Here is a 22896-nt window from a genome sequence, read left to right as displayed (position 1 = left end):
TGCAACTTCTCTCTCTCTCTCTCACTCAAACACAAACACACACACACACACACACACACAATTCCATGACACATCTGCAGTAGTAAGCATCATTACAAATATTTCCACAAAACTGCAATTAAAATACTTTCAGATGTATATATTTCAGCATACATTTCTTGGGGAACAGCCAAACCACATATATTGGGCAATTCAGACAAAGTATGTAATGTCTTATTAAAATGAATCACACATGGTCAAGTCTGACACTCAGACAAATAAAACAAGCTAATGCACATTAGCATTATTAGTGCTGCATACTCTTACAGTTTACTGTGGATCATTGTGTGCCTTCTGATGCAACCATCAAATACATTTATCACTGAATACACAGAGACTTGACTATATTTACCACAAGTATAGACTATTTAAGAAACTTGATACTATTTTTACGAAATGTATAATCTTAGCTATGTGTATAAACCCATGTAACTACAAAATGTTGCACAAGTGATGCAGTTGTTGTAAATCTCACATTGTCTGCATTACTCTGTTCATTAGAAGTGTGTACTAGTGTATATGCTACCTCTACTTACTGTCTATTTTGTCACTGTATTTTATACTTATTTACTACTGATTTTTTATTATTGTATGTTACCACTGTATGGAGCTTTTCTCCAGGGGCATCCCCTGAAAACGGGCAGCCCTGCCCAGTCAGATATCTTCCTGGTAAACAAATGTAAAATAAATAAAATAAAATAAAATAATAAGTAAATCATGGTTTACCTGCAGAGAAAATGGGATAAGACCCACGAGGAGAATATAAACTAAATACAAATTATTTTGCTGGTGACAACGTAAGGCCAAAATTATCTGTATTTACACTTATGCAGTGCAACAGAGAAAGAAAGACAGAAAGGCTGTTAAACTTGTATTACTTTTTGTATGCATTTCTCTTAAGTTCCAACAACTTTCAAAGATACATCTGTGTAAAACCACACAATCCTGGACAAAATGTTGAAAAACAGCAAGCAACGGTGACTGCATATGCTACTTGGTTTTAATAGAAACAGCAGAAAGAAAGATACAATGCAAAACATTTATATGCCTATTTAACATAAGAAACCAGGTTTACCAGACTAATCCTACATGGACCCTACTTAGTCATGACTCAAACAAGACAAAAGTAACATGTCTAGTGCATGTTTAGAAAGTACAGCTGTGTAAGAGAGTTAACCATAACAGGAGATCTTCAAAGAAAATTCACCAACAGTTAATCATAATTATACCATGACCCCCCCCCCCCAAAACGTGCACACTGATTGGCCAGCGTGCACATTGTAAATCGAGTTATACTAATAGAAAAAGGTCCGGTCGCCCGGACTTTTTTCCATTAGTATAACTCTACTTTTAAAACACTGTCTCCCTATGTTAAATGGGTTTAACATAGCGAGACAGCTTTAAAATAAGCAACGGAGATCTCCGTTGCTTATTTTAAAGCTGTCTCGCTATGCTAAACCCATTTAACATAGGGAGACAGGTTTTAAAAGCAACGGAGAAAGCAAGATCTCCGTTGCTTTTACTGCTATGTTAAATGGGTTTAACATAGCGAGACAGTTAAAATAAGCAACGGACATCTCCGTTGCTTATTTTAGCTGTCTCGCTATGTTAAACCCATTTAACATAGCTTAAACAGTAAAAAGCAATGGAGATCTTGCTTTCTCCGTTGCTTTGCCCACTCTGATGTACTGCAGGCGCAGTACATCAGAACTGCTGCGGATGCCAGACATCTGTGGAAGGGCAGTAAACAGGCATTATACTATGCCATTATTTAAGAAAAGTAATAGTTTCTTTTCTTAAATAATGTCATGGTATAATAGCAATAACCCACTTCTGGGTGTGGGTAATGCTGTATTTACCCACGGTTGGCTTTGTTTGGTTCCTCGGGCTTCACCCTCGGGACCAAACCACGCCAACCGTGGGTAAATCCAGCATTACCCACACCCAGGCGTGGGTTATTGCTATAGCACACCACCTGATAATTTCCTGAATTAATTTTAAGAAGAAAAGGCTATTTTCTCTGCAAAGAAATAAAACAGGTCTGGTGCCAGGCCAAGCAATGTGCTGCTTTATACATCCCACACGGTTCCACACTTTCTTCAGTTCTTCCAGCCTAGAACACCACGGGGGAAATGGCTAATGCGAAGTGGATTCCAGTGCCAAGTAGCAACTGCAACACACAGTGAATAAAACACCCAGAATACTGAGATACATATAATAAGGTAACTAAGGCACTATAACAAACCTTTAGTTGTCCACACATAAGACGATGCAGAATAATTATAACAGCACAAACAAGCAAAAATTAATACCAGTGTTTTGGTTGGAGACACAGCTGGCTACCCTTAGAATGTGCACAAGCAAGAATTAAAGGGTTGACATTGCTCAAGCCCACTCCCTCCCTAAAAAAATTGTGTACCTTCCTGTTGACATATCGAGCTACAGACATTTTATCCAAATGAATTGCCGGCACTCCCTGATGAAGAAAGCACTGCAGTGGGTCAGCAAGGTTACTCTCATTGCCAGACCACTGATGGGTAAGTATGACTACTACTGAGGCCATGTCTCAGTCTGCTGACTGCATTTGTTCCTCTCCAACATAGGGCAGGTGTGTCAAATGCGACTGTGGCTGAAGCTGTGGGAAAAGTTAAGGGACTGCCCAAATGAGATCAAAAATCATATCATGATAGCACTCATTGGTGAGTCTAACTGACTTCTCTGGAGTACGGGAATGCAACAAGCACTTTACTTGGGAGTGTCTATGCAAAATCCTCATCTGCAGGCTGACATGTGGAGCTATGAAGAGTGCAGCTGCTGTAAGCCACAAGGCTAGAAGATAAACATCTGCCAGCACTCAACTCTAAACAGTTTGAAGATAAGACCAAATGCAGGATGTTCAGTATACTGTTTTGAGTATTGGGTTAGGTATAGGTTCACTCAAAACAGTATAATTAACATACTGCATTTGGTCTCATCTTCAAACTGTTAAGAGTTGAGTGCTGGCAGATCTTTATCTTAATCACTGCAGTATTAATCAACGGCCCTTTAAACAGAATGCCGTGCATGATGCTGATATTAAAGTTCAATGGACAAATAGTAATTCCCAACCAAGGAAACATCTGAAGCAGTAACTTCCTGTACTGAACGAGACTGCCCCCTGTGGATGACACCAGCAGCCATTTGTCCAGGTAAGCAAACACTCTTGATACCCTTCAATTCTAAACAGGCCACCACCACTGTCATGCATTTAAGTTAACACCAGGAAGGCTGCAGTGAGCTAATGAAAGAGACTTCAACTGGTAGCAACTGATGACTTTTTGAAATAAAGCAAAAACCTCTGGCATGCTTTGGCAAATTTTTTGTGCAAATAAGCACCTGTACAATATTTCAAATTATATATTTTTTATTATTTTTTTGACTTAGGACGAGTTTAATTTAGCTATTTCTACTACCATTATCTGATCTGATTAATGTACAGTGATTAACTAGCTATATCTTAAACAGAGAGAAGTTTCTTACACTGTTTTGTCCTTATTTTCTTTACACACCACATCACTGTGGCATTTTTTTTAAACACCTTTTTTTGAATTATCATTTGTGACATAGGCTACATTAATATAAATGTAATTAAACCATATTTAAAAGTTCATACTTACAAACATTATACTGTACAGAATATATATGAAATATAATCAATTCTACATTACATAAACTGTTCAGTTCTTGCCTTCTCTTAAACCTCATTCATCCTCCAAAATATTCACAGTTTCCATTTTTTCTATGTAATTTACTCCTACCTTTTTCTACAGATCTCACTTCCTGTTCTTTTATCTCTGTTACAATATTCACTATTTCAAGTACAGTTAGTTTACCCTTTGATTTCCATTTTCTAGTAACTGTTTTTTGGCAGCTACCAGAATTAAACTTAACAAGACCTCACTATGCATAGGCAATTCAGATCCTGTATCCCAGCTCAAAAAAGAAAAAAAAAAATGTCCTTAGTTAACACTCATTTGCTTGCCCAGTAATTTCGATGGGTCTATATTAGAACATCGAAAGTTTAATGGTTCTAATCACTAAAGGTCGACCTTTAATGACTGAACCATTAAAATTTCGAATGCTCAGAAAAAATAAATTAAAAAAAAAAAAAAACTCTAAGGGGTGTAGGCAGGGGAGCAAGCCCTCCATACCCCCTGCTACTTAAATATACCAACTCCGAGACTGCACTACATTGAAGTAAACAGAAATCTCCCCTTACGGAGATTTCCACTTACCCATTTGATGTTCTGCACTTTCGCTATTCTCGTGTCGACAATGTCAGATTTGACATTGTCAGCTTTTGAGAATATAATAGGTAACCATTTTTGACAGAGTAGTCTGTAAGGAATTTTTAAAGTCTGTCAACTCATTACACTCCAAGAACATATACTCCCAGGTACCTCTTTCTTCCACATTACACCTCCAACATTTGCCATCTACCAAAGGAAAAAATCTTTAGTCTGCTTGGGGTATAGAAGTACTTATGCAAACACTTCCAGGCAAAACCCTAAATCTTCTAGATTTTATTGCATATTTGGGAGCCATAAATAAGTCCTTCCACTGTTTTTTTTTTGTGAATTTTTATCTAATCTCACTTCCCACATCACTGTGATATTGTTTGTGATTAACAACAGAGGTCCTGCAGTCCAAGGATGGTTTAGATGTTTTATTTACTACTGTTACAGCTTCTTTCACATTTGTGCATTTTAGTTTGCCCAGTCTGTTCTGCAGACTGTAAACCTTCACCACCCCTGGAAAGAGTTCCCCAAGCAGTCTGAGGCATCTATGGTTACACATTGACTAAGAGCTGGAAGGGGGAGACTTTGATTAAGAGATAACTGGTCAACCTACCAAAGTAACTCCCCATTTACAAACCCTGGGGGTCTGAAAAGATGGGGGGATGTTGGTGCTGGGTCCAAACATTTTTGAGAAACTATCGAATATTTCTTATGTAAAGTCTTGCCACAGGAAACATGAACTGTAGAAGGTATAAAACCCAGAATCCTGAGATCTCCCCCTGGGTGAAAGATTGGTGGGAGAAAATCAGAAACTATACTTTGTCCTGTGGAAGAAAAGCCTTCAAGAAGGCATTCTGGAAACACTATCCTGTCAAAAGGAATAAGAGACTATTTCTGTATATTCACCTGGAACCACAGACTGAGCGGGAAGTCCTTTATCCAGGCAGGGGACTCCTGACATTTTGAAAAAGTCTGCAAATCTAAGACAGCTGTTTAAATATGGAAATATGCGACTGTCTTACAACTTCCAATGAGCTAATGCTGGTGCCAGACACTTTAAAAACACCCCTGGAGTTGCAGACAGCCCAAAAGGTAAGATAGCAGATTGAAAATGTAAATCCAAAAGCAGAAAATCTTAAAAAAAAAACTCTAAAATCATTGAGAATTGGGATGTGGCACTAAATATCTTTTAGATCTACAGTTATCAAAAAGCTGAGTAGGAAGATGAGAGGTAACAGACTAAAGGGGAAAGCATCTTGGAATTTGGGACATTACTGTTAATGTTTAGAATAGAAGGACCTAGCACTAGTCTCCCAGTTACGTCTTTCTTTGGCAATCAAACGATTTTAGAGTAAAATAATTTCCCTGTTTGAGCTGGGGGAAATGATCCTATGACCCTTAGAGACAGCATTTGTTCCAGGACTGCAAGAAAAACAGCATTTTGGTTGCCAACTGTACCCTTTACAAATGATTCTCAAATCCTACTTGTCTGAAGTTATCAGATGTCACTGTGGAAAATGAAGATCTAGACTATGGAAAAGATTAAATGAGATTGTCAGGGTGGAAGGGCTGAAATACATGAAGGGGCATATAATCAGTTTGCCTTTATGGACTGTCCTTGGTTTTCAGAGCCCCCCCCCTTTCTTTTTTGAGCCTCCTAACAATTACGTTTTGAAATATGGTTTGCTGTACTTTGTGAGACAGTTTGCTCCTTTTCCTATAGAAGGATCTCAAATCGGAATGAAAGGAAAAAATAAACTTTGTGAAGGAGGACTGAAAAATATGAGTGACCCCCTGAATTAACTTCCCTCTTTCATCAAATCTTTTAAGGACCTCACCAGAAGGGAAGTCAAGCAATATTTCTCAATCTATGGGAGGATTAAGACCTCAGCTCTGACATTCTTTAGTAAATGTTGTGAATGTAAGCAAGCTAACTTTTTCATTACTGATTCCTTACCAGCTGCTCTTGACACAGCATCATCAGTCATAAGAACACTTCCAAGAGTATATGGTTACCTGAGAAACTACTAAGAAATCAGAGATGCTTTAATGTCTGAAGAAGGGAAGTTAGCTATTAACTTTCTCAGGTGTATGTTTACCCATTGAACCTCTCCAACTATATATACCAACTCTGAGATTGCACTACAGTGGGAAAAAGGGCAAATTTATTTAGTGTATATCATGCACTAGGGTATTTCCTTGTTGTCAGCCAACTATTACAGTTTGATAATTTTCTTTACGATGATATGACTGCTCGATAAAATAGACGTTCAATGTTAAGTGTTTGTTGAGTAGCCATTCAATGATCGTTTTTTCAATGGGTAAACATGCACCCATCTTTCACATTTTCACAATAAGCATCAGAAAGTTTGACTTATGAGCTTAACAATTCAGAATTCTGAAAATAAAAGTGGAAGAAGAATATTCTTTCTTCTCAAAATATATTAAAAGCCTTCCCATCTTTTGTCAGGTGGGATACGTTAAGCACGCACAAAAAAATTGCAGGGTCTGATTTGGATTTGAAAATAGATATTTGCTTGTCTGGGGGACCTTATATAATCTCAAAAACATTTTAGGGAGCATTCTGCAGGTTCTCAAGAAAACATTCTCTAATGCTGGAAAGAAAGAAGGAACAGCTACAAGCTGGGGAAATTCTAGCTGTAATACAGTGTCAATATTTTTGTTGGGGTACTGGAATTTCACTCTGTTATCACTGAAACAAGTCTTTCATTCTGACTACATAGTTTCAGAAAGAGATACTATTTAGGGGGACTTTGAAGAAAAACATTCCTCAAAATCTGATTTCCCTTCCTATGGCATAGGCACTGGAGAAACACAATCGCAATCTAGTTCCTGTCCTCCAGACCGGGAATCAGTATCTGAAAGATAAAAAAAGGTTTCCCTTTTAAAGCTCAGTAAGGAATTGGAATTTAAAGAATCAAAGTCTTGAAATGTGAAACAGAAGACGTATGCCTTTCTGTTTCCATTTCCTAGGAGACCCCTTAGAAAAGGAGAAAAAGACCAAACCAAAGATGGGGTTCGAGCCTAGAAATACAACACCCTAGTAAGGCTTTGTGGCAGTGCATTGCTTGTTTCCTCCTATAAGACCGATGAGTGGTTCTCTCTCATGGCCAAAGATGACAAGGCAGAAGCCACAGAGGACGTACCTGTTTATTTGGTCTTAGTGGTATCTTGAGGAGCAACACCAGCAGGAAATAAAGATTACAATGAGCAATCCAGCGTACTTCCTTTCATCAGTGGCAAGGAGGAAGCTGTCCTGACTTCCGAAGATGCCTGTAAAAAGTTTCTTCTTCTTGAGAACAAGGGAGGGAAAACTGAAAAGCTCAAAGCCTGTTTCATGTTCTAGCTGAGAAATGTGCCTAAAAGGTGGGTAGTAGTGTAATGAAAAATTTGTGCAGCACCTCACAGGAATTTTAATGCTTTGAGGTAAACATTTAAGTGCCAACCAAATGCCATCTTTAACTTATTACAAAAATACACCACAATTTGGACTTTCAAGATGGCTGCATACTGAGTAATAGCTTAATTTCAGCTATCCTACTCTGAAAACAAACTCAGAAAGCAAAGCCAGTAAGTGCACTGCCTGGATGCTAGCAAAGAAGAAATTTAGAGAACATGAAAGAAAATCGTTCACAAAAGGTGAGGAGAAAACACTGGCTGGGAAGAATCATGCAGCTGTTCAACAAAAAGCAGTCCAAGCTCCAGCTTTGGTGCAAGGCATGACTTCCAGTAATCCAGAGGAAAAATAAGTCAAATGTGTTCATAGTGATTAAAATAAATAAAACACTGAAGGAGTATATCAACTCAAATAACAAAAGGCTGGAAAAAATGGAAGAAACTTTACACAAATATTCAGATGAGCTGAAAAAAACTTCAAAAATCAGAGGGTGAAATGAAGAAAAGGCTGACTGAGTATGACACTGCTCAAGAAGGAAGTTTCACAAAAATGGTAGAATTAGAGGACATAGCATGTAGGGAAAATCTGAGGTTTTCTGCTTTACCAGTGAAACTGGAAGGAACAGACTGTACTGATTATATGAAAGCACAAATAAGCAACTGGACTGGTATCCCACAGTAGGAGTTGTTAATTGAAAGGACACATTGTGCATATGCCTCAAACCTGGCCATGAGAAAGCAGCCAAGACCTCTAACAGCAAAGATGCAGTCCTACCAGCATAAAGAGCTGATTCTGACAAAACCGCAACAGAAGGACAAAGTACTGAAAGTTAGAGACAGTAGAGTATTTGTGGAAAATGATTACTCACTGCACACCAGACAAAAGAGTAAATTTATTCCAGCAATCAGGGAATGTTGAGAAGTAGGTGTGAGATTCAAGCGGCTGTACCCAGCTATCTTCAGAATATTTTTTTTCTGGGAGGGTTAAAGTAATTTTTTGATGCAGAACATGCTAAACAGGAAATATAAAAGTATGTCCATCAAAATGTGAGTTATCACACAGAAGGAAGTTCTGCTTCTTATTCTTCTGATAATAAAAACTCATAGAGAGACTATGCCAGTGGGGAAAAAAATCAAAAAGGCCAGCACTCAAACCAGCTCTCTGACATAAAAAGTTTAATTCAACTCCAACTAAGGCATAAATGCACACCAACACCTCAATGGTGAAAATTTAGCATAACGGTTTCAGCAAACAGCCTTCATCAGTGCAACAAAATGAACCGTATGACTGTGAAATTGGTGACGTTTTTGGAAATAAAGACAAAAGTGCTTAATTACATTTCTTTTTGGCATTTTATCAATTTGACTGTTTGAGAAATAGAGTTGTTTGCAGCAGTAAAGTACATTAATTTATGTAGTGAGTAGCACTCCTCTTCACGGTCATAAAGTCTATTTTATAAGTAGAATAATTGAGACAAAAAAGCACAGGAGTTGACTAGAAGAACCAGGAGTGTTGGAAATGAACCAGAAACTGGAGTTGGGAGATGGAGATCAACAGGAAGAAAACCAGAAGCTCTTAAATTAATGAATAAATGTGGGATTACAAAGCATCAATCACATTTGTGAAATATGGAAGAACAAAAAAAACTGAACATACTGGACTTCTTCAACTTCGTTACACTTGTAAGGGACTCTAAAGCACATGCCCTACATTATGTCATTAATGTTTAGAAGAACATTAAGGAGAGGGGAAGAAAATGGAAAGGGGTAACTGTAATTAAAACAATTTTTTCGTTAAATTATTTTTATAAAACATGACATATACTGCATGTTACACAGTAAAACTTTTTCAATTATTTCTGTGTGATATTAAACTAAACAAGGTGCCCTTTTTTCTTCTTCTTTACTACTTCTTGTTCAGTTTTAAGAAATGTACGCATTACAATATAAGAGAAGAAAGCTTGGATAAAATCACCTGATACATGTGCATCTGATATGCTTTTTCTTACTTCTGCATAGGGGAATGACTGGATTAAGACCCTGGCTTAATCTAACCAGTTTTAAGTTGAAGCAAGTAAATACAAGGACAATGAATATAATGAAAGGTTGTCCTTTAGCAAATAAATGTTTAAGTGCAACATCAGAAGCTAGTAGCTGAAAGCAACTGTGTACCTGGTTTTCATGTTGTTTCTATGGAGACAAGCTGATAAGGGCAATAAAAATAGAATACTTTTTTCTTTCAATGGCTAAAAGATAATGTTTTCTGAAAACATTCAAGTTGTTTTTACATCTGGGAGAGGAACAATAAAACAAAAGCATACAACATTTTGTGTAAGTAGAAGCACAGGCTGTACCATGAGTCTTAGCGTGGATAACCTTCATTACAGGTTAATTAAAGCCTGTAAGTGTAGCTGTCAATCTAGGAAAATTGTTCTTATGGTGGGGGGGGGTTAAACATCATTATTTGAAGATCTACATAGTTGTGTGCATTTGTATTAAGTTAATAGGTTTTGGGGGTATGTTGTCTTTTTTTGAGGGTTTTCATTAAAACAAGAAGTCTGGTATACAAACATAAGACTGCCTATGTTATATGTGATAATTTAATAAAGATGTTTCTTGTTTGAAACACTAAAACAAAAAGGTCTTGTAAGATGTGACATGGGGGGGGGGGTCAAACAGATAAGACAAGAAATAACTGTATAAAAGATTAATCTGCCAAACATTAGTGTATGCATGTAACACAAAAGTTGAAACTAGATATTTAAAAAAAACTGTTATGTAGGTGTGAAAAATAACTTCTTATCATAATGGCAACAGCTTCTATATTATCTTTGAATGTTCTCACAGGTATATACAAAAATAAAGAGTAGTGAAATATGTTAAGAAATGCAAGTGCAAACAGCTATGCTACAGGAGACAAATTTGGAAAGAAATGAGCTATGAATCTGGTAAAGAATTTCAGAATGGCTACTTGGCGGAAAATCTTGGACAAAAGGAAATAAGAGGTACTTTTATTAATTGCTTAAAGGAGCTTCAGTAGTGATAAAAGAGGAAAAAAGATAATGGTAGATTTGTACCAGTAAGGGGTTATTGGAAAGGGAGCGGGATTACGCTGGAATGTATTTATATTCCACCTAAAACTGCTACAATGCAGCTTAGGAAAATTCAGGGATAAAAATTCACCTGTCAGCAGGTAACATTACTTATAGGTGGGAACTACAATTTGATTTGCAACAGTCAGGATTTACCTTGGGATCCCAGAAAAGAAAATATAAGAAAAAGGTGTAGACTTTTGAAGAAATTTATGAAAGTATTTGATATGGAAGATGTGAATTCAGCAGTAAAAGCTCAGAGAGAATTTGCATATTATTCCCAGCTGTACAAAAGGTGGGCTAGGCTAGACATAAATTATATTTCACAGGAACATGTGCATTTAATTGAAAGTTTTGACAAGCAAGCAATAACTATTTCAAAAAATGCGCCAATAATAACTAAAACAAAAATGCAAGGTAATGAAATAAAAATGAGATGCTAGCACTTCCTACCTATCTGTTAAACAGAGAGGAATTTAAGGGATGGGTAGTAGAAATTATTCAGGAATTATTAGGGAAGATAGAAATTTCTTCAGAAAATATAGCTAGGGAGTGGGACAAAACTGAAAGTGGAGATTAAAAATGGGGGGGGGGGTGGCAGATGTGATTAAGTAAAAGTAAATATTTAGAAGGACTGACAAAGCTTAAATTACTGCAGAATGGGGGAAATCTTACAGAACAAAAAGCACTGCAAGTGCAGAGAACTACAGGGAAAATAAAGGACTACTGAACAACATGCATGAGTTTAGAAAGACTGCTATTTAGCAACTGTTTTTCGATAACTCCAGAGGACAAAAGCTTTTAGCACAATGGCTCAAGCAACAGAAAGTAAAAAAGGTTATTGCCAAGCTTAGGGAGCCTCTAACAAGGAAAATAACCAGAGATCCTGCTACAGTGGCATTAGAAATATTTTATTTCTAATGTTATGAAAATCTGTATAAAGCAGAGAAATGTGGAAATCAAGAAAACGTACAAATTGAAATGTTAAAGGTAGATAAGGCTCAATTACTAACAGTTAAGACAGGAGGAGATGAGATAAAAAAAATGATGTATAACCAATCTACAGGAAATTCTCCAGGAACAGATGGTATTCCTGTGGAAGTTTGGAAGCTAGGAGGGAAGAAAGTGATAAAGATCTGGAAGGTTTTGTTTAACAGTATTTCAAAAGAAAAAGAAGCACCAACATGAAATGGAGAAAAGAAATTCTGTTGATAGGGATGACTGCAATTAGGGTTACACAGAATAGGTAACAGGAGGCTTGAATTTACTGGGGAAAACTGGCAAAGGAAGCAAGGTATTGGGAACAAATAATTAGAGAACTAAAGGTAACAGAATGGGAAAAGGTCAAAACTACATTTGGACTGCAAGCTATGGACTACCCTCCTTGTCAAGGATTGATATCAGAGTATATGCACAGAGAAAGGAATATGGGGATCCTAAGTGAAAGGCCAGCACCTGTAGAGTATTTACAAGAATCTACAACAGAAGGTGCTGTTAAAAATGTGATAATCAGTAGGCACAAAGTACTGCGAGATAATTATAGGAATCAATCAGTGTAAGTTAGAAAGTATTGGGAAGAAAGACTGGATAAGCAATTCACAAAGGCAGAACTGGAGGATATATGCACGGCTCCCAAATATGCAACAAAGTGTAGAAGATTTAGAACCTTTGCATATGTATTTTATACCCCAAGCAGACTCCGAATAATTTTCCTCAGGTAAATTGCAAGTGTTGTATATATGATGGGGAAGAAAGAGGTAATTAGGAACATATTTTGGGGGGTGTATAATGAACTGACGGACTTTAAAATTTCCCTGCAAAGTACTCTGTCAGAAATACAGGGTGAATGTTTTTTTTGAGCTGTAATACAAATCAGAACTGTATGCCATTAATTCTGGTGGCTGCCAAAAAAGCAGTTATTAGAAAATGGAAACCCAAGTCTAAACTAGCCATATTAGAAGTAGAGAATGGAGTAAGAGAGAAAACAATTGGAAGTGGGATCTTTAAAAAAACGGTAGGAGAAAATGCATAGAAAAAAAGGCACTTGTAGGAACAATAAATGCAGAATAGCGTTTTGGAGGAGGAATAAGATTTAAGAGAAGAGAGAAATTGAATTAGCTATGTAATGTTTGACGTACAATGACTGCACAGATTATATATGGTGTTTGATGCTTGCAACTGAAAATATGCCAACACTGTGTTTTCATTTATATAAATGATTGCCTATATCACAAGTGATAATTCAATAAAGATGTTTCTTGTTTAAAAAAATATATACACCATAATTGTATATAAAAACTGATTTTACAATTAATTTCCCCAAACAGATTCACCTCATAAAAAATTAACATTTTGTAAAGTAATATTTTTAGACAAATCACAAAAAACATAATTCTTAACTTAAATATATATTTTCTACAAAAAATAAACTTTTCCTCAGAAATTAAATGAAAGGTTTTCCTCAGAGGTGTACTTATCTACCCCATTTTTGTGAAGAACTAGCAGACCATCAATCATTCAAAGCCCGCAGTGAGTGTTCCACTTTGACAGCAATAAAGTTCTGAGGGTTTGGCAGCCTAACTATTGACATTATATGGCTCTTCTAACACTTTTGAGTAGAGTGCATGAAAGGTGCTATGAAGTTTTGGATGATGTCTGGTTGTCTTATCCTTGGAAAAATATAACCCACAGCACCCAGATAGAGATGCAATGCATCCCGAGTATTGCGGGGTGCAACAGGAAAGCTTGGGAATGTTTTGCCCACTGACAATAGCATTCACAAAGTGCCTCTATCTTAAAGGTTAAAGAAGAAAATCTCCATAGCCGACAGTACATGTGTGTGACAACTCATCAAAACATTAAAAGTTGAAGTAGGGTCACTACCTGGGTAGTATTTCTGACACATGGGAATCAGCCACAGGATGACACTGCTCAACCTTCCCGACTGCCAGGACAAGACTGCATATATGAGTGTGAGCCAAGCTCCTTCCCATGCAGGGGTAGACACCTACATCTCAATTAAAGGAAGATGTAACCCAGAATCAAATATTGTTCTTTTCTGTACAAAACTGATACAAACTGGAGATTGTGCCCTGCGTAAGGTACAGCTGACCTTTAGAAGACAGAACGGGAGTGCTCCTGACAGGCTAGCATCACCAGTCAAAAAAATTAAAAAGGAAAGAAAAACACCACTTATCTCAGGCAGTTTTATGCGCCCTTAACGGATACAAAGTACAGTTGTGCAAGTAAACTTGCCATAACAGTAGATGTTCGAACAATAGCTGCTGTAGTAGCATTAGCTATATGTGTCATATCCTGCCATGGATATAACAGTTGGTCAGCTTCCAAAGCTTTATGGTACTTTCCATGCACCAAAACGATCAGGCAGCTCAACCTGAGCTGACTAAAAGACATGTTTGGGCACCAAGCCCTTCAGAGCTTTCCTGCCAAAAAAAAGATAGGGTGGCTAAGCCCTGAAAGGACAATGCAAAGAAAAACAAAAAATTGATAACTACACCCTGGCATAAACAATGTACCAAAAAACAAGGTGGACAGAGGGAGGGAGCAGCTATTGCAGCAGTGATCATTCGAACATCTACTATTATGGTAAGTTTACTTACACAACTGAACTATGTTCATCATACTGATATTGGTGCAGTAATCTTAGCTATATGGGAGATTACCCTAGCTAACTACATTTGGGAGGTGGAAGGAAAAGTGTCCAGGATCCCCCTGGAGAATGGTCCTTGCAAAGTCTGATGTAGACCTACAGAAGAATCAAGCTTATACTGCTTTGTAGCAGTAAGTACAGAGGACCAAGTTGCAACTTCCAGAATACTTCTAGAATCCAACCCTTTCCAAAAACAAAAAGATGAAGTCAAGGCACTGGTAAAGTGGGCTTTGACCCTGCCTGTTACATTTTTTTTTTCTTTTCTTTTTGTGGTGAGTATAACAAAAGGTAACAGCCTTAGACAACCCTTTGGAAATAGCTTTCACAAGGAATGAACAACTGATCCAAAGTTCTGAAAGATTTACTTCTGTCAGGATACTACCAGAGTTGTCTGTGAGCATCCAAAGTATGGGGTTATCCTTTCACCCTCATTTTTGGCTTCAGTAAAAAAAAATGGGAAGATGGATAGGAGATTGCTGAAATAATAATGAGATCTGAAGATTTTGGATCAGGAGTACGTACTTTTGGGTCTGAGGATGTCGGATCCGATATTTATGAAACTTTCAGAGAAGGTTCCGAAGAAGTCCTGGGGGACTTCGGTGGAGAGCACTTTCTATACACCGAAGGAATTTTAGAGGTTTTACTGAGGGTCCGAGACCCTGAAGAAGATACAGTTGAGGGAGGAAGCAAACCCTTCAGTATAAGTTTGCTGCAAACCCTTCAGTATAAGTTTGCTGCATCTATCAGGTAACACTCTTGTATTAAAAAGCTGAACATATTTGAGCAGTTGTTGTTCAGATAAGATGGTCTGAGACAATATACGCACTTCTTGTGGGCATTCTAGTTAGGGATTTTGTGTCCACAAGAAGTAAAAGCTGAACATATTGAGCAACTGGTGTTCAGATAAGCTGGTCTGAGACAATACATGCACTTCTTGTGGGTATTCTAGTTAGGGATTGTGTGCCCACAAGAAGTGCATTTTTTTAAACCCTGTCGGCTTGTCAGCCATGACAGCTGAAGAAAAGGGAGATAGAGAAATGTATAAAAAAAATAAGACTTCTTTTTGAAAGAAATATTTTAGAAAGAAAACATTAACAGCAATGATAATTAGGAATTACCTTGTAACAGAGGGTAGATGGGACAGAAAGGGTATAAAAGAAGAAATAACCAACTATGGTAAAAATAAGAATATACTACATAAAAATATAGTGGCTACTCTCCTGATGCAGAAAAAGAAGCCAGAAACTAAGAGGGTGGTTGCAGTAAAAGGAGGAGGGACTTTAAGATAAAAAAAGTTAACGTTCACTTATGTAAAATAGTAGAAAACTTGACAAAATGCTTCAGAGACAGACCTTATGTCTTAGCATGATGTCAGCAAATGAGATCTGGGGTAATGAGAATGGACTATTGCATTACGGGTACAGGGAGAAGCATGAGTTGGACTCAAAGTCTGAAGTATGTGGCAGAGTTGGATCTGAGGATCGAATCAGTAACCCATTCATTGAGGAAGAATGAAAAGGGCAATGTCATATCCAATGGTAATACCGGACTGTCCTCAGAGTTCTCACTTGGTGGAGGCTGGAGAGCAGCAGGTTCAGGCCTGGACTTCTTAACCACCTTCTTGAGCAGTGGCTGCACCTTAGGGTGAATGGATACTATCACTGCACCTGGGTCAACAGCTTGAGACTTTGATTCTCGAGATAAATGGAAATGGAAAAACGACTGCTACATAAAGTCTTTGGTAGAAAAAGCCTGACAGATGGAACACTGCATGTGGTCATGAGATGCATTTAAGCAAAACAGGCACCTATTGTGGTGGTCCTTATGGAGAATGTGCTTCCCACACTGACATTTCCTTTCTTGGATGACATGTAACCCACTGAAAATAGAAGAAGAAAAGAGAACCCCAAAGGGATACTTATCTTGAAGATGTAGGCTCAGTATAACCAGCAAAGTGAAGGGCGTTCAGATTGATGTACGATGACGGCATTTGGACTGTAGGCAATGAAATGCTGAGTTGGGAGTGTTCGTATGTCACCTTTATGCCCTACACATAAGCAGGGAGCAAACATCTGATGTACGACACTCCTAGGTAATTAAGGCTTTTGGTATACTGGCTGGACATTGGACTATCCTTGGCAGGAGATACCAGAGGTGGTGGATACTGCAACAGTGATTTGAAAGTTAATTTAGCTAATTATACAGAGGAGCTTGCTAAAAATCTAACCAGAAATGAAACAAACTGGACATTATTCGACTGGCAATAAAATATATTTGGAAATAAAGGAACTAATATTTTTCATAGCTTGATTGTTACAGTACTTGCAATTTGCCTTATAGCTTTAGTATACTCTCTAATTAAAAATGTACTAAACTGTTTTATGACAAAAGCAAAAACAATGCAATGCTTTCTCCAAAACAAGAACACCCTAGAGCATATGTCTTTGACAACTGTAATAATACAAAGGGTGACACACTGGTGCAGCAGATAGCATTGTCACATCACATCAAGAGGTTTCTCTGGTTCATTTCTTGGCTGGGTGCCTTCTGCATAGAGTCTGCATATCCTCCCTTAGTTTGCATGCATTTTCTCTGGGTTTTCTGGTTTCCTCCTACTTTCCGAAGACATACAAGTAGATAAACTGTACACTCTAAACTGGCCACTGGTATGAGTATGCGTGTATGATATGGAATAACAACAGTGACAGGGCTAGCTGCCCACTGGTGTGTGAACTCTGGCTACAAATGATTATGACTGTTGAAATGACACCCCAATCCCATGTGGAAAATGGGAAAAAGGGATGTGGATGGAATCGTAATAACACTGTTTGTTGATAACCTACAAAATACTGCATTATAATCAAAATACTGCATTATAATCACATTTAAAGGGTGTCAAAAGGGGGAATGTAATGAAACTAGAAAAAAACACGTTAAAGTAGATGCAAGTTCTTTTTTATATTCTGTAATTCTGAGTGCTTAGAGATGTACTGAAGTGTACTCAACTGCAGCCTTGAAATGAATCATTTTCCTGTTACTGTTAACAGAAAAAGTAGCTGGCATATGTTTTCTATCTGTTTAAAAGCAAATTCTATAACTGTGTTACTAAATCAAATAGACAGTAGATAGCTATATATAAGGTATCAAAGTTGTCAGAGGGGCCTATCCCATAATTTATCTTAATGAAGTTTTTTCTAGTACAAAAGTTCATTCTAAGATGATAAACAGAGTCCAAGATGTGAACCGGATGAATCTCTCCTTATTTAGTAACAGAATAATATGTTCACATATATGAACTTTTCACATGACCAGTAGGAATAGATTTAAGACCCTGATTTGTTAAAATTTTATCATATCATGTATGTCTCATGTTATACCTAATGTCCTTTAATGTAAAAAAAGGTTCTTTGTTTTAATTCTTTGGGATCACGTTACAAAATTCTTGACCCCCTCCCATGAGTTGTGACTTGGAATAAATATTTGTATGTTTACATATTCTGTCAGTTTGTCTTTGCAATATTACTTACCTTAACAAGTCTCCTGATCACTCTTTTTGCCAAAATGATCATGGGTGAATTATTAGTCGTGATTCAATGCCAACATTAATCTGTAGGAGTCTACTACTTTTTTCCTTATTTGTGCATGACTGCCATCACTGCTTTCTTCCACGAGACTAAAAGCACTCCTCTCTCCGACATTACATTAAAGGGTAAACCATGCTTCAACAGTTACATCTGATCCTATTTGCCATACTTCGACTGAGAGTCCACAGCATGCTGGTATTTTTCCTCCGGCCTGACATTGCAACACATTCTAAGTTCTTCTGCTGCTGTCTTCTGTATCAGACTAATTTTTAAGTGTTTCATCTAATTCAAGAATATCTAGCTTTTCCAGGAATGCTCTTGCCAAACTACTGAAATCCTCTACCCCTTTTTCAGCCAAGCAAAGGTTCTTGTAGTACCTACACAGTCATTCTAGTAACTTTTCTCCCATCATAACCAATTCACCTGCAAAAGGATCTGTCAGTTGTATTTTATTTGCATCTTTTGTTCCTTTAGTTTCTAAGCTTCTAATTTTGAGTTCCTTGGATTACTCTAAAAACAGTTCTGCTAATGCTGTTCTTTCATTTCATTTATACTTGTCAAGTGTCATTCCACCTCATCTTTAGTATTCTACAAAGCCTCCATGTTTCTTGTCATAATTACATTCATGTTCATAGGTTCATAGGTAGGTACGAGGCTATTGGCCCTAGGGCCTATACAAGCCTAGCCAAAAAGGTACCCTGGCTTTCGCCACCCAAGAAAATTATTTTCCTATGCCCTGTCAAGCAGAACCACAGAAGTGATCCCCGGGGTGAATTTCCTACTTCCCATCCAATCATCAAGATTTTTCTTGTAGAGTGCTAATGAGAAGCTCTGTTTGACATAGATAGATAGTCTGATCCAGAGTATGGGAAGTCTCTGGGACAGGAATCTATCCCTTCAGCATGTTCTGTTTATTGTGGTGACAAGGTTTAGCTCCCTAGAGCATGTAGCTCGAGGGATTGGGATTTCTTTAAGTGGAGCATGTCCAACAGCTCTGGGTTGACATAGCTTTGTATGTTAGGCAGAGATCGCCTCTGAGTAGATGATATGCGACGGAGTAAAGCTGGAGTTTTTTGAGACGGTCTGCGTAAGACATCTGTTTGAGGCCAATAATCCTCTTTGTGAGGTATTTTTGCGGCCTTTCCAATTGTTGTAGATGTCTTGTGAGGTACATACCAAAAGGGGCGTTGTACTCTATAATGGGTCTAATGAGTGATGAGTAGAGGGGAACAATGACCTCTTTTTTTCTGGATGAGAAACCTTTTGTGATTAGGTGTGCCACGTAGAAGGATTTCCTGACCACTGTGGCGATGTGATTATCAAAGGAGAAACTACTGTCCACCTGTGTCCCAAGGTCTCTTATCACACTTTCAGTGTTAAGTAGACTACCGCCTATGTGGTAGTTCATGGGTAAAGAGTTTTTACCAAAGGGGATGACAATACATTTTTTGGCATTGAGCTTGAGACCATGTCTTTGACACCAGGCATCTGTCTCAGTGAGGCCCTTTTTGTAGGATGTCCACATCGTTAGGAGTTTCGATTATGGCTCCTAGTTTGCAGTCATCTGCAAATTTAGTTAGCCAAAGACCTTCTGTTTTAGGCTGTACTTCAGAGAAGTAGATACCAAACAGGAGAGGACCCAGGACTGAACCCTGTGGTACTCCACTTGTCACTGGTCTGAAGTCTGATTTGGAGTCTGCTACTTTCACAGTGAGGGTTCTGTCAGTAAGCCAGTTGGCAACCCATCTTGTGACATAGGGATTTATACCTAGTTTAGTGAGTTTATCTATAATTCTAGAGTGGGGGATGGTGTTGAACACCTTGGCGAGATCTAGATAGGCTGTGTGAACCACCTTTCCCTCATCTATGGCTTTGGTGACTACTTCAAAGAAGTCTATCAGGTTTGGGAGACATGATCTGCCTTTTACAAACCCAAACTGTGTGGGGTCCAGAGTTTGGAGATCTCCAATGTCTTTGTTTATGAGTTCCATGATGATACGTTCCATGGCCTTGCAGACAAGGCTCATCAGGCTAATGGGGCAGTAGTTCCCGGGGTCTGTTGTGGCACCCCCTTTGTGGAGTGGGATAACTGTCGCGGTGCGCCATTCAATGGGCACAAAGCCAGAGGTGAGGCTATGATTGAACATGGCACTTAGGTGGAGTGCCAGTTCATTCTGTAGTTCATTTAGAAGGAAACCTGGGATGTTGTCAGGTCCCATGGATGCTGTGTTCTTGGCTTTGGAGAGTGAGGTTTTTATTTGTGCAGCTGTGATTACAGGAACTTTGCATTCTTCCGGTATAAAGATGAGCCTTTTAGAGGGTGAAAGGGGGGTAAAGTTAACTCTGAACCTATCTGCCAGGATGTTGGCAATATCAGTTGGTTCTGTATATTTAGTGTCATTGTGCTGTAACTCAGAGCAGATCTGAGTGTTGCCATTGAGATTTTTGACATAGCTATAGAATGCTTTGTGGTCGTCTTTAGAATCAGTGGCAATTTTGTTTTCATAACTAGCTTAGGAGGATTTTATGAGGGATCTCAGCTTCTTACTGAGGCTGACCAGGTAGTTCCTCCAATCGTGGGATTTTACTCTTTTTTTTGCAACAGTTTCTTTCTTCTGTCGTTGAGTTTGTTTATGGCAAAAGACCACCAGATTGGCTTCCTTTTTTTGGAGGATAGCATCTTGCTTCTGTTAGGGATAGCATGATCCATGCACTCGTGTAAGTGCTTATAAAGTGCATTTGTGTAGGATTCAGCAGTCGTACCTCTATTGTCCATCTGCATGTGTGTCGTGAAGTTTTCCACTTCTGTCTTAAGAAGCGTGAAGTTGGCTTTGGAAAACGTTTTTACGGTTGTTTTCCTAATGGAGGGTGGGAGGGGGATGTGGATGTCTAGGGTGATTAGCTTGTGGTCTGATCTGACCAACAAGGAGCTGACCTCTGGTGAGGAACACCGGTCACCCATGTTGGTGATGACCAGGTCTAGGATATAACTGCCCCTGGTGGGGGTGTGGATAAGTTGATCCAAGGCATTGGAAATGATGATTTCCAGAAAATGTTGAGCAAGAGAGTTGGTACATGAGGAGTTTTCCCAGTTAATGGTAGGGTAGTTGAACTCACCCATTATTAGAGTGTTGGGTTGTACCTTAATATTTTCCTGTGTATCAAGAAAAGACTAGTGGAAATCCTGGGGCATGGTGGGGGGTCTGTAGCAAGCTACAATCTGGATTGCGGTTTTGCCCAGAGTTAGTTGAACTTGGATAATCTCGGACGTATTATGCTGAGCAACTAGCTTGGAGGTGTGGATATCCTTAATGAATATGGACAAGCCTCCACCTTTAGTGTTTTGGTCAGGGTTTGGTGGCCGAAAGGTGTGGTATGAATTATAGCCTGGTAATGCAGGGGTGCTCTCTGGAGCTTTGAACCAGGTCTCTGTCACTGCACAGATGTTAATGTTCTCCATTTTCAGGAGTGCCTCGAGTGAGTGCATTTTGAGGTTTAGACGTCTAGCACTGAGTAGCATTACCCTCAGATTTTGCTTGCTTGTACCCATTACGGTGGTGAATTTGTCATTTGACCCTTGCCTAAAAAAAGGCACTATAGGGGTGGTAAGATCCTTTGCCAGTATCCCAAGGGCGACAGGTGCAGGCCATCTCTGGCAACGCAGCGTGGTCTGTCGATCATGTCATCCCAGGCAGACAGATACTGGATTCCCTTAGAATGACACCAGAAGCTTAGCCAATTGTTAAAGTCAATCATTTTGTACTTGTACTGTGGTGTCATTTTGGGTGATGGCAGGATGTTACTCAGGGCTAAGGTCATACCGGCCTGAGCTACAAGATCAGAGAGCTCCTCCATTTCTCTTTTCATGTAGTCCAGGGAGGTACGTCTCAGGTCATTCATACCAACATGGACAATGACAGAGTCATATATGTACTTGTTGTGGAGTGATCTGAGTGCATGCGTTATGTGGCGGATCCTGGCACCTGACAGGCAGCTGACAGTAACTTTTTCCTTGTTTAGCCTGGTGAGTGGATATCAGTGTGCCTGACTATAGAGTTACCTATGACTAGAGTGTAGGGTACGTTATGCCTTATGGGCTGTAGCTGAGTGGCACACTGAGTATGTGGGATATGTGTCATTTGGGTTGTGTTGGGGGGTGGAGGTTGCTTGCATTTCTGCTTTGGAGGTCTATGTTGTTTGGGCAGATTTGTACTGAGAGCCTCCGCGAATGTAGGTGTGTGTTTTGTGCTTCTGTGTGTGTGTTTTGGTGGTGTAGGTTTTGAGGGACTATGTGATGAGTGTGGTGCGGTGCAAGTGTTTACCTTCTGCTCTTGACTGTCTAGGCCAGTCTTTGGTGAAGAGAGCTTTGCTTCCAGTTTGGCTATATATGTGCATCTCTCACAGGTCATAGTGTTGGGTGGTAGGAGGAGAGGGTTGTCTGTGTACATAAGGCAATTGCTGCATTGTCCCAAGATGCCCAGATTCATCAGGTAGACAGGAGAAAACACCGGGAGCTGACCTTTAGACATGCCTGAATAGGTGCTTATTTATTAAGTACTAAAAACTGTTTCCTCTAGACAAGTGAGGAAAGTTGAGTGCTGTAGTAATTTGTAACTTATTTAGTGCTTACAATGAGTTTTGCACAAGTGCTGAGATCAAAGAAACAGATGAGTGCTAAAACTAAAAATCTGCTAGTTGCAAGGGAAATTTTGAAGAACACACTTTATGGCGCCAGGAATAGTTTAACCCCAGTTAAGTTGAGGGGGGGGGGGCTTAGGAGCTCACAAACAGTCCTGGACACAGCAAATCTGTATCTG

At 38.8% G+C, this 22896-nt stretch overlaps 1 protein-coding gene across 8 annotated transcripts in view; it reads right to left on the bottom strand.

Moving 5' to 3' along the window:
• BIRC6 (baculoviral IAP repeat containing 6) overlaps window positions 1-22896 on the bottom strand; it is a 4524268-nt gene that overhangs the window by 776308 nt on the left and 3725064 nt on the right. The gene's annotated exons all lie outside the window — the stretch shown is intronic.

Source organism: Protopterus annectens, chromosome 1.part2, assembly GCF_019279795.1.
Source record: "Protopterus annectens isolate FY-2018-M chromosome 1.part2, PAN1.0, whole genome shotgun sequence".
Lineage (NCBI taxonomy): Eukaryota > Metazoa > Chordata > Ceratodontiformes > Protopteridae > Protopterus > Protopterus annectens.
Note: the sequence above shows the minus strand (reverse complement) of the source record. Positions and strands in the feature narration are given on the sequence as shown.